Genomic DNA, 13,381 nt, shown 5'->3' with positions numbered 1-13,381 from the left:
TTTATGTTTCTGCAATGGTGAATACACCAATATGTAGGAGCTCTTTAACCCAAATGATATTTTTAATGCTAAAATATAATTATTATTCTTATCCATGAATTTTCAAATTTACTGATTTACAAAAAAACTGAAAAAATAGTAAAGCACATTGTTATTTCTTGATTAATATGTCAAATTATAGTTATTTATTGCATTCCTGAACAGAAAAATTAGTTTTAGTGGTTGAATGTTAAGCTTGATTAATTTTTGACTTCTCAGAGAAGCCCAGTGAGCTTGCTCAAATTTTGGTATAAAAAGGTGAATTCAGTTTATAATTCCTCTTTCCTGTTCAAAATGGTAAAAACGTGGAGTGCTGACTGAAAATGAAAGAGTCCGCATTAAAGCACTTCATGATGCTGGATGGTCTCTGAGACAAATATGACAGGTGGTCTAATAAATTTGTTAAGCACTGTATATGTATGCCAGTTGGGGTTTCTATAATGACACACTTGTCTTGTTGCTTTCAGTCATTTTTATTCCCATATATGGTACAAATTTCAATAAAAATCATTTTAGAATGAATTTAAGTTGTTGAAAATTTTCAGGAATTTTGGTCAGGATTGTTCATTCAGGAGGCGGTGATGGGTCCTGAGGCTTGACCAGTTGAGAACCACTGATCTACATAATATTATCAAAAGTGAGAAGAATCTGGAAAAAAAAAAAAAACTGTGAGAAAGGGACAAGGTCAGAGCAGAGTTCACTGTGCCATCCACAAATGCAAGTTTAAGCTGTATGATGCAAAGAAGAAGCCATATGCGAATGCCATCCAGAAATGTCACCATTTTCTCTGGGCCAAAGCTCATGTAAAATGGACTGAGGCAAAATGGAAAACTGTTCTGTGGTCAGATGTATCACAATTTTTGGCGTACATATTGTATTGTCTGAAATATGACAATACAGCATGATAAGAGTATTTGAGCTTCCTATCCCGTTCACAGGAATGAACTCCATGACCCTATAATGTACCCAGATATGCCACCCAGAGAAAATTGCATATTTTTAACCCTGCTTTGAAAGGATTTACAACAGTATGCTCAATGCTTTCAAGAACATGTGAGATTGGATGTATAAACTTTGTCCATGAAGTGTTCAAGTGAAAGTTTCTTCACCAAACTCAGGGTTGGTTTAGTTATTTAGCATTCCTTTGGTTAGCTGTTGTGTGGGTGTTTTTATGACATAATTGCTGACCAGATGTTAAAGGAGTGGTTCTATACTGTGAAGGAGAAGTTAGTCATGTCTGCATTCATAAAACCAGTTAAACTTCACCATCATACATGCAGAAATGTTTCTTTATCAGCAAGAAATTCTTAAATTCTAAGACTGTAAAAGCAGTTAATTGGTTAAGTAAAGTAGAACAATGTGTGACGTTTAAATTCTCTTTATAGGTCTGCCTGTGTGTGTTTGTGTGGCTGCTGCAGCCAGCTTCTCGTGTGGTTGAAGGGAGGGTGTCATGACACTTCATACAGTAGCTCTGAACGCCAGGAAGTGAAGTGAGCTGAAGCAGAGCTGCAGGACTCAAACCACTGATGACACAGACACGGACAGAGGAGCTACACGACTGACACAGCACTCCATGGGTGAGTCCAACTTTTAACAAGAGTTTTTGTTTTCTGTTTTAAGGGGCCGATGCTTCACTGCTGGGTTTGTTAAAGAGGAGAGGACCGGTCTGCAGCTCTCTGCAGATTTGCATGTTATTCTGTCTAGTTCTGCTTTGCGTGCTGCTATAGTTGATTTCATTTCATTCTTCTGCTGGCAGGGAGTTCATAAAGAGAAATGCAGCACAACAAAAAGGTTTCCTTTAAACAGAGTTCGGGTTGCAATAACTAGCTTAGCACTTCCAGAAAGTGAAAATCTGATTTTGTCTGTATTTTTGTGATTATAATAAACAATTCTGCTTTTAGTTGTGAGCGGTTCACTCTTTTTTCAACCGTGTTTGTGTCATAGCTGTAGGCCATCAAGCTATTCATCCAGTCCTTAATTTTAGATACAGAAAATGAACGCAAATGATCCTTTATATCCCTAGACCTGCATTGTTCATCATGTTTAATGCTGCTCTTTTGTGGCCATCTTGCTTCTCTTCTAAGGCCTAACACTAATGTCAGACATAACTTTGTATAGCCTAAATGAAATAGGGAAATTTCAGAATAAAAGCATGTGGTTAAAGCCTTTTTCCACAGAGGTGCTTTGCTAAGTATTTACCTTTAAAAGCACAAACCACAAGAGTAATCATACTGTGACCCAGTCCACTGATATGGAAACAGAAAGCTCCAGAAACAAATGCTGTTCAGAGAACAGCTTTGTTAGTACAACACACTTTGTCTCGCAGCCTTTATCGGGTCGTCAAAACACAAATTGTAAACATGTTCTGCTGATGTGGATGTACATATCTGCAGAACACAGAGGTAAATATGGCTCTCTATAAGGTATAGCTATTTGATAATGGTACTGTGCTTATGAGGATAAAACCAGGTGGTTCACAGTCACACTGAGTGCTATATCATAAAGGTAGGGTATTCACGCACAACTGCTAGTTTCCAGTAAATGACATCTTTGGTTCGCTGCTAGCTACTGACTGAAATGCACATGTTTGAATGGCACAAAAGATTTAGTGAAGGCAGAGAGGATGTCCAAGACGATGAACCTTCTGGGCGCCCATGCACATCAAAAACTTCTGAAACAATTCAAAAAAATTGAACAAATTGTTCAAAATGGTCGACAACTCAGTCTAAGAATGACAGAAATGGTCTCCATAGATAAAGACACAGTTCAGCAAATTTTGTATGAAAATTTGAACATCACAAAAGTGTGTTATCCCAAACATCTGACTCCTGATCAAGAGGTAAAACACAAGCAAATTTATGGAGACATTTTGAAACAAATTGAAGGAAACCTAAATTCTTTAAGAGTGATTACTTGTGATGGAACTTGGATTCGTTAACATACACACTGAAACTAGGAAAGGTTAGAGAAGATAACTTTTTGTACTTCTAGGTAGATTTTAAGGAGATATGATATTGTGGGCACAGCACAAGATAGCTGAAAGAGTTAGTTATCGGTACTGCAAGATATTTAAAATTCTGCTGATGTTTTTACCAATATGTAAGCTATACATATTGCGTATTGTCATTGTGAATAACTTGGGCTGTTCAAAGCAGAACCAGGGCACCTACCTCATTTTTTTCATCCTCATTTCTTGCACTTCAAAATGTGATCTAAGGACCAAACCTTCGTGTCTGAGCTCCCAGTTGAACATTGGGACTGAATCTGGTCAAGTATCTTGCATAACATCCAAAGCCATACTGTGCTGAATGGCACAAAAAAGGGGCTCTTGTTGCTGAAAAAGAATAAATCCCTCATCCAGCGGTATTTCTTTGTAATGGGTTGTCACTGACACAAAAGGGGGATTCTGTCCATTTACTAAACCTGTTTATTGCACTATTGTGATTTTATCTCTGCAGTTTTACAGGGTTGGCAAAAGACGAAGTGGTCCTACAGTACATACTTCTATTTCAGGGATGATCGTAAGGACAAGCTCTTGAATATGTTGAGGTTCATCACGGATGCTGAATACAGAGAACAACAGAAGCTAGAATTAATCTAAACTTAAGAGAGGGATGACTTATGTCAGCTACCACACAGTGGCTGTGTCAGCTTACGGCTTTCTTTGACCTCTCTTTGAGTTAACTTATAAAGTCAGGGTAGCACTGTTGGAGGGCTACAGTAGCTTTTCTGTACACTTTGATGGATTTTTATTGAGTTGTTTATGGCAGAAAGGATAACAACTCTGGTCTATCTGTCTGAACCTGGTTAGATACTCTGATGCTGTTGTCTCTTTTATTAATGGATGCCAAATGTTGTATGTCTCATTGGCCTTTTTATCTGTGTGACTGTTTAGTTTTAAGATTTAAGGTATGCTTAGGTTTAACGTGCTAACTTATTAAAATGTGCTGTTGATTAAGTTGTGAAACACAGTAAAACACCTCTAATGAGTTCAAGCCATGCCATGGCTTTGAAATGAAATGACATGACTTCTACCCCACCCCTCATTTTCGAGAGCTCTGTTGCTTAAAACAGACTTAAAAGAGGTAGGGCTGAAATCTTCCCTTTAAACTGGAGTTTGTTCCTGACACAACATCAGTAGTCGCTGGAAACATTTAAGAAAATGGTAATGGCATTACCAAACATTTTCTAATGCTTTTCCAAAATCAGAAGGACCAGAATGCATTAAAGAAACCACCACAGTTAGGGTTGTTCTAAATCCGATACTAGTATCAGAAATACAGTTGAAACCAGAAGTTTACATACACTATATAAAAAGGCACATAAACTTTTTTTTCTCACCATCTAACATTAAATCAGATTAAACTTTTCCTGTTTTTGGTCAATTAGGATTACCAAAATTATTTCTATTTGTTAAATGCCAGAATAATGAGAGAGATCATTTTTTAGACAATTTTTTAGTATTTTCTTGAGAGTCAGAAGTTTACATACATTTCATTAGTATTTGGTAGCATTGCCTTTAAACTATATGACTTGGGTCAAACGTTTTGGATATGCTTCCACAAGCTTCTCACAATAGTTTGCAGGAATTTTGACCCATTCCTCCTGGCAGAACTGGTGTAACTGAGCCAAGTTTGTAGGCCGCCTTGCTCACACATGCCTTTTCAGCTCTGCCCATAAATAAATGGGATTGAGATCAGGGCTTTGTGATGGCCACTCCAAAACACTGACTTTGTTATCCTTAAGCCACTTTGTAACCAGTTTGGCAGTATGCTTAGGGTCATTGTCCATTTGGAAAACCCATTTGTGCCCAAGCTTTAACTTCCTGGCTGATGTCTTGAGATGTTGCTTCAGTATTTCCACATAATGTTCTTTCCTCATGATGCCATCTACTTTGTGAAGTGCACCAGTCCCTCCTGCAGCAAAACAACCCCACAACATGATGCTGCCACCCCCATGTTTCACAGTTGGGATGGTGTTCTCAGGCTTGCAAGCTTCCCCCTTTTTTCTCCAAATGTAACGATGGTCATTATGGCCAAAAAGTTCAATTTTAGTTTTGTCAGACCACAGAACATGTCTCCAAAAATTAAGGTCTTTGTCCCTGTGTGCATTTGCAAACTGTAATCTGGCTTTTTTATGTTTCTTTTGGAGTAATGGCTTCTTCCTGGGAGAGTGGCCTTTCAGCCCATGTCGGTACAGGACTCGTTTGACTGTTGATAATGACACACTCTTACCAGCTTCAGCCAGCATCTTTACAAGGTCTTTTGCTTTTGTTCTTGGGTTGAGATGCACTTTTCGGACCAAAGTACGTTCATCTCTGGGACACAGAACCCGTCTCCTTCCTGAGCGCTATGATGGCTGGACATTCCCATGGTGTTCATACTTGCGTATAATTGTTTGAACAGATGAACGTGGCTCCTTCAGGCTTCTGGAAATTGCACCCAAGGATGAACCAGACTTGTGCAAGTTCACAATTCTCTTCTTGATATCTTGGCTGATTTCTTTTGATTTTCCCATGATGTTACACAAAGAAGCAGTGTGTTTCAGGTGTGCCTTAAAATACATCCACAGGTGTGCCTCTAATTAACTCAAATGTTGTCAATAAACCTATCAGAGGCTTCCAAAGACATGACATCATCATCTGGGCTTTCCCAAATTGTTTAAAGGCATAGTGATCTTAGTGTATGTAAACTTCTGACTTTGAAGAAAGTAAAAAAAGTTGTCTAAAAAAAACCTTTTCTCATTATTCTGGCATTTAGCAAATAGAAATAATTTTGGTAATCCTAATTGACCAAAAACAGGAAAAGTTTAATCTGATTTAATGTTAGACGGTGAGAAAAAAAAGTTCATGTGCCTTTTTATATAGTGTATGTAAACTTCTGGTTTCAACTGTATTTCCGATACTGCTTAAAATGCAGGTATTGGTATCATCGAGTACACAAGTTTATAAACTGATCTGATTCCGTTTGGTTTAGCTTTATATTTTGCTTCGTTTAGCCATGCCAAATATTAGCGCTATAAACTGGAAATCGTTCTTCTTCGCTGCCAGAAAGCATGTCATGCACGGGCTACCACTTTTAGAGCAGCATAGAAGAACCAGAGGACACATGGCAGCAGAAAAGATTAGTGGCTGCATGACAGTTTTTCTCTGAATGTGATCGTTAAAAAGCCTTCCAGACTGGTGCTGTCATACACAACAAAAGTAACACAGTTTATCAAAAGTTAAACAACTTTTGAACCATACACCACTACCTCTTATTTGTTCTTCCTCCTGAGGCTAGCTGTTGTCTAGTCCCATTGACGCTATTGATGCCTTTGAATCCCTTGCAGCAGCGTTTTCAGCGAGCCTGGAACTTGTATGACTTTTGGAGACTTTAATGATTAAATCCACACCAGTAAACCCAATATTGAACGTCTTTCTATCAACTTTAATCAAATTATCTTTTATCACCACTGACTCGAATGCTAACTTGAATGCTAACCGCCATATTTGTTTGCGTCTGTCAGCCAGTTGAAGGCTGTTCTGTGATCATGTGATGGTGCTTGAGTAGAGCATGAGAGAGAGAGAGAGAGAGAGAGAGACTGTGATGCAGCCCCCTGTATTATTTTAATATTTAGGAGTAAAACTCAATAATCTTCAGGGTCACGATGCTGTACATTATGATTCTATTTGTTGAGCCATGTTCTGAGTCAAATATAGGTCTAAAATAATTAGCTAATCTTCAGAGTCAGCCCAGAAAGTTCATGCTGGTATCGGATCAGTACTCGGTATCGGCTAATACCCAACACCTTAGTACCGGTATTGTATTGGGAAGGAAAAATTAGTATCAAAACATCCCTAGCCACAGTGTCTGACCTAGCTGGTACTATTCGCTTGGGCTAGCTACTGCTGCACCTGTTGCTGTTAGCCATCTGGTGGTTAGCTGAGTGCACTAGCCAGTCGTATGCCTGGGCACCACAAAACGTCTGACTTTGATCAAGACGCTTCGACCAACTTAAAGTTCTGCCCTGTGCACCAGCTGGACTTAAGCTCTGTTTGAGTTACTCTTGGGTTTAACTTTTACACCTAGGATGGAACAGGCGTAACTTTGAAAACTCAGACCTTACCAATGTATTGTGAATGGGGAGTGCACAGCAATGGTCATGGGGACACAGCATGGGGACAAGAGACAGAGTTTTACATGGTTTAAAAAAGTCAGTTTTGGACTTTAATTGGACTTCAGACCTTTAAGTCAACATGTACAGTCAGTGTTTCCTTTGGCTCTACAAATGAATAATTACTCACTTTTTTCTGTTTTATGTTATTTAAATCTTGTGACAATTGTCTGATAGACTTTGGAATGTGAGGGAAGTGTGATACATTGCAACCCTCACCTATCGGCAAACATTCATTTTGAACACGCGTGATAAGACCAGGTGAGGCTTTGATTGTTCTATGTCATACTTTTCACATTTTAGGCTCAGCCACTCCAGAACATTCCCCTTGTTGCCTTGTTGTCATTTCTGTGTAGCTTTCGCTGGTTGCTTCAGGTCATTGTCCTGCTGGAAAACAAAACTTTCCAAGCCATAGTTCTCTTGCAGACTGAATAAGATTGCCCTCGAGGTTTTCCAACATTTTGCCGCATCCATTTTATCCTCTACTTTGACAAGCCTTCCAGGGCCGGCTGCAGAGAAGCATCCCCACAGCATGATTCTGCCATCACCGTGCTTCACACAGTGGGGATGGTGTGTTAGTGTTCTGATGTTCAGTGTTTGGTGTTGGCAAACATAGTGTCTTGTCTGAGGGTCAAAAAAGCACTACTTTGGTCTCATCAGACTAAAGAACTTTCTTCCACTTGACCATGGAGTCTCTCACATGCCTTACGGCAAACTCTTTTAAAATAAAGATACATTTGACTGAATGTGGCTAAAATTTTAGACACAAAGAAGAGCAAAAGCAGTTTTTTGTTTGTTTATTTCCTTTGCAACAGCATTACCTTTACTTTCAACTGAAACTGGGTCACTTTTGGCTAAATTGCAAAATAGTAGTGATGAAGTATTAGTCACTGGTTTAATGACAGTGTGAGCAGCAGTTTGATATTTTCAGTCTGTGATTCAGTGCAACAGGAAACAGCAGTCCGCACTAATATGAATATGAATATGCCAAACCACATGACTATTGTCTGTCTGCTGTGTGTTACAGTAACACCACAGATGTGCTAAATCCTCATTAGTTCAATTAGTGAATCCTTTTTGCATTTGAGATAACCTGAAAAATATTCTCTCTTAATTGTAAACCATAGTATACCTGTAGTCACTTCTTTAGCTTATCTCTTCTTTTATGTTTGTGGCATTCATCTTTCGAACTGCCAACAGCTTACACAAATAAACTTCCTGTTAATTTGCAAGCACACTGAAACTGTGTTAATATTAGTGGTTAAAATAAAAACCCCTGGTGTTTCGATACATAACTGTAGCTTTTAGATATGATTTTCAACTAAAAAAACCAGAATCATCACTGTGAGTCGCCTTATTAAGACAGTCTGATTTTTACTATGCAAAACTAAAGTCTAAGCTACATTTGCCTTATTTCTAATAATTCTTATAAGCTTTCTAGGTCCAGCTGTTGAGAAGCATCCCGACAACATGATGCTGCCACCACCACGCTTCACAGTGGGGATGGTGTGTTTGTGAGCTCTGCACCAATTCTTTATTTTTCGAAACTGCCCAAGGCCAGAATAGACAGTTTCAGCATAAAACAGTCAAATGTACATTCAGGATCATAGAAGGTGTGGAAAGCTGAGCCCTAAGACTATCAATTTTGGTGTTAAAGCTTTTTTAATATAATACGTAAAGTTGATGTTAAAATTACTTTTTACCATTGAGATAAATTTTATTTTCACATCCAACTTGAGGAATTCATGCATCAAAATATTTAGGGCACAGATATGAAAGAATAGGTTTTGGGCCCCCAAAATACTTACTTTTGATACCTTAATTTTGCTGGTAGTTCTTATGTATACACAGGGTAAATGTCTTTAAGCTATGAAGGTGCCACATTTACTTTAACCTGCGTACCTTTTTGGCAGTGAGAGGACTTACACTATGTGGGAGAAAGCCCATGTAGGTCAACTTACATGGCCCATTAAGAAACAGTAAACATCTTGTATTTGCACCCTAAATACCCAACACAGGTCCAGGGGAAAGAACTGGTTTACATCAGGGTCTGTGTGCTCACTTACACTGAAAATCTTGCTCGTCTCAGCTACGTTTTCTACTTTTAGCAAAACATTCACACAGCTGTGGTGCCTTTTGAGAATTTTCTATACTTAGCCCTACATACAACCTGAAAAAAACAATAAGATTTTAGATTTAAATCTTGCCATACCTATTGTAAATTTTTCACGATGAATGAATGCAGCAGTGGAATAAATGTATCTTTCATTAGTTTTAAAGTCTATCTTAAGTCTTCCTGCTTTAGCTCACTTTTAGCTGTTGTGGACTGTGGTTTGAGATCTCATGACCAAAATAAAAACTGTATGCTGCTGTGTTGTTTGTTAGATAACTGCAATAAAAGTTATGAGCATGTTAGATTCAGTGACCTGGTGATAGCATGATAGGGTAACAGTGCTACACCACTGATGCACAACTCTTTTGACTTAATGCCTTATCTGCAGTGGCATAAATTATACGGGATAAATACAGTATTTTGTTGTATGAATTTAGTTTTACGAGGCTTAAGTGCAGTGTTTGAGTAAAGCTAAAAGTCAAAAGAACATTTCTATATCTGTTAAGTTTTTCATTTTATATGTTAGAAATGCACAGATTAAATACCAGTGTCTTACACTGTGTCCCAATAACATGCAAGTGTCAGGCATTGCAATTGACACTTGCTTTCTACACTGCATCCATTAAATATTTAATTCTCTGTCCTGTGAATTTGCTCTAGTGAAAATGTGACACCAAAGGGTGCCAGTTTGGCTCAGTGAGTAGAGCGGTTACCCACCCACAGAGACTGCAGTCCTCAATGCACTGGTCGCAGAATCGATTCCCATTCTCAGCGCTGTTTGGTGCATGTCTTCCACGCTCCACTCTCTTCCCAGTTTCCTGTCTCTCTTCAGCTATCCTGTCTGAATAAAAGCAAAAAAGAAACTCTTTTATGATAGAAAAGACATCTATAGCACCTTCATTTGAATGTGGAGAAATGAGCTTTGTTGAGCCAAAGAGACTTTTCTGTTTTTTTACACATTCACAGCTTAACATTTCAAACACTTAAAGTGCCAATTAGAAGAATTCACCTCCTTGAATGTTTTACCCTTTTCTCGATTTAATAAATCAATCATGGTTAATATGATTGACAGTTGGTGCCAATTGGTGCTAGAAGTCTCACAATTAGTGAAATGGTGATCACCTGAGTGCAGTGAATGAGTCTCAAGTGATTGTAGTATAACAACACCTGTGTCTGGAAGGTCCAGTCACTGGTTAATCAGTATTCCTGGCTGCCATTACACCACAAAGACAGAAGAACACTCCAAGCAACTCAGAGAAAAGCTTACTAAAAGTATAAGTCAGGGGATGGATACAAAAACAGAGTTCACCAAAAGGCATGTGGGAGACTCCATGGTCAAGTGGAAGAAATTTCTTTGGTCTGATGAGACCAGAATGGTGCTCTTTTTTTTGCCATCAGACAAGACACTATGTTTGACGGACTCCAAACACTGCACATCAGAACAAAAAACACCATCCCCACTGTGAAGAATTGTGATGGCAGCATCAGCCGCAGCAGCAGCCAGCCCTGGAAGGCTTGTGAAGATAAAGGGTAAAATGGGTAAATGCAGCAAAATATAGGATATAGGAGGAAGAAAGAGGATCTTTTATGACCACTGTTGATTTGAAAAATCAATAAAACATCCAAGGGGGTGAATATTTTTTATGAACACTGTATGTATGTTATTGTGACAAGCTAGCAAGCTTTGTGAAGGAAGAAAGTCCAAAATTGTGCCTGTCCAACGATCATGGTACCTTGTTGTCTTTGTCTTTTCTTGTGCCTTCAGCATGCTAATGCAAGCAGCAAAGAGGAAAATAAGAATGGTGCATTCGGCTGCAACGCGTTGCCATGCATTGCATTGCCCTTAAGATGCTTCAGCAGCAATCAATGTTATCAAGCTTATTTTGTCAATGACACCTGCTCGTATCATTTGAGCTTAGGACAAGCTGTTACAATACCTCTTATTAATTCTTCTATCTGTTCTCTAATGAGAAGTGAGAGTTGGTGTGTTAAAATTGTTGGCTTAAGTTTTTCCTTTCGATAATTTTTTTAGACTATGTCCAATTTCTACAGTCTATGAAATAAAAGAAAAATCCAGTAGTACAGAGGAAAAAAATAGTGGGCATCCACATGTGCAGTCAAATTAGTCTGTTCTAAACCAGTTTTGAAAATCAAAACCTCATTATTACATTTACCTAGATTGTAGCTGCTGTAATTGCTGACTTTTTGAAAGCTGATGAAATGAGTAAATATTTATTTCTAAAGACCGAAACGTAACATCTAGTTTGGATGCTATGGCAGTCATTTCTGAATCATCCTTGTCTCATCAGGATGAGTGAATCAATATGACTGAAATAAGTGCAGCATGGGCGTCTGATGAATTGTGTTTATGTGATGTGTCACAAAGAGCCATTAATGAAATACCTGGTACTTTTAGGAAGTATGATAGTGGGGATGTGAATCTATCGGTATGTCATGATGCGATTAGAAATCAGTTTTTTAATGAAACTGATTCCCATTTCACAACACATTTCCTGTTTTCTATGAAGCCTCTGCTCCAGTCTGCTGTGCACAAAGAAGCTGTAGATTGTTATCTGACATTAAAGCTTGATGACATACAGTATGTTCAAGATAATATTTAAAGAAATATATTTTTGTAGTTTTTCAGCCAATTACAATCATAGAAATGCACAGAAAAAACCCTAAAACATAGATAACATTTACTTGTGCTTAATTGCAACATAATTTAATCTAAATACATTTTGTGGGCTTAAGTAAGAACAGTATTTATCAGAAACTCAGTAAAAATTATCACAGATCTAAAGCCTGCACTGTTGACAGTGCTGTAGGACATAAGTTCCCAAACTGGGACCTGGGACCCACTAGGGAGGGGGCACCAAAGATCTTCTGATAAGAAATAGCATGTGCAGACATATTTATTTTCATATTTTTGACAAAAACTTACCAATTTTTCTTCCATGTATGTCACTGGGGGCTTAGCTTATGTTAGAATTAAGGAGGGGGGCTCCAAGTAATAAAGTTGAGGAACCACTGCTGTAAGAGAACAGGTGTTGCAGTTTAAAAAAATTACCAGTTACCTGGTGACTTTATCACAGGTACATCATATGTAAAAATGCAAAAAAAATTATGTTTTGTCTGAAATCTACTGAGCAGGTATCAATTCAATGTGGCTCTAAGTTTTCAATGTCTATTATTAGTTTTGGCAACAGACACATTAAGTCATCAGTTCACATGGTCTGTCATTTAACCATAACACTGGTCACTGACGAGAAACAGACGATAGATCCTGTTATTTTTAGTGACTACACTGGTCGGCAGTTTTTGCTGCTGTTCTGCTTATTTTAACTCCAGGTGGTGTATGATGGTAACTTAAGCTTTTGACTCATTCCTGGAGAAGGCTACGTTACTTTTGGTTAGCACACATAGCATGCATGTCAGTTCATGCTTCCTCTTTCCCAGGGATCGTAGAATCCACAGTGCAGCTTAACACTTTTCTTTAGGGAAACCAAGATGATCATGCCAACAGCTGGGCTAACCAGCCTCACACCTTCTGCTGCATTTTTGTACCAGAGACGATGGTGAAGATGCACAGAGAAAATACCAGCAGCAGTTTTTTTGAGCTCAAACTGTCTGCTGTAGAATTTTTAATTTAACTTTAACCGCATCCTTCTTGCATGGTTACTAAGTTTGTGAGGACGACCTGATTTGGGCAGATGTGCTATATTCCTTTCATTTCTTGATGAGGGATTTAATCGAACTCTGGGGGATGTCTTGTGCCTTGGAATTTTTTTGTCCATCCCTGACTGATTATTTTCAATAAGCTTTTCTCTGAGTTGCTTGGAGTGTTCTTTTGTCTTCATGGTATAATGGTTGCCAGGAACACTAATTAAGCAGTGACTTGACCTTCCAGACACAGGTTTCTTTATACTGCAATCACTTGAAGCAAATGGTGATGACAGATGGCATCACAGAGCAGTTGGCAGTTTCAACCTTTGTAAGGCAGTCATACACATGTTCAAATGTTTCTTTGTCAAGAAATACAGTGTGTTTGAAAATAGTGATTTTTGAATAGTA

At 38.4% G+C, this 13,381-nt stretch overlaps 1 protein-coding gene across 5 annotated transcripts in view; it reads left to right on the top strand.

The window, feature by feature from the left end:
* sh3bp2 (SH3-domain binding protein 2) overlaps nucleotides 1-13,381 on the top strand; it is a 109,076-nt gene that overhangs the window by 65,925 nt on the left and 29,770 nt on the right. For all 5 annotated transcript variants that reach the window (XM_041810842.1, XM_041810845.1, XM_041810843.1 and 2 more), the window contains one exon: nucleotides 1,425-1,616. The gene's annotated coding sequence lies outside the window, so the exon portion shown is untranslated. The remainder of the gene's footprint in view (nucleotides 1-1,424; nucleotides 1,617-13,381) is intronic.

The sequence above is a fragment of the Cheilinus undulatus genome, linkage group 17, assembly GCF_018320785.1.
Source record: "Cheilinus undulatus linkage group 17, ASM1832078v1, whole genome shotgun sequence".
NCBI classification, from domain to species: domain Eukaryota; kingdom Metazoa; phylum Chordata; class Actinopteri; order Labriformes; family Labridae; genus Cheilinus; species Cheilinus undulatus.
Note: the sequence above shows the minus strand (reverse complement) of the source record. Positions and strands in the feature narration are given on the sequence as shown.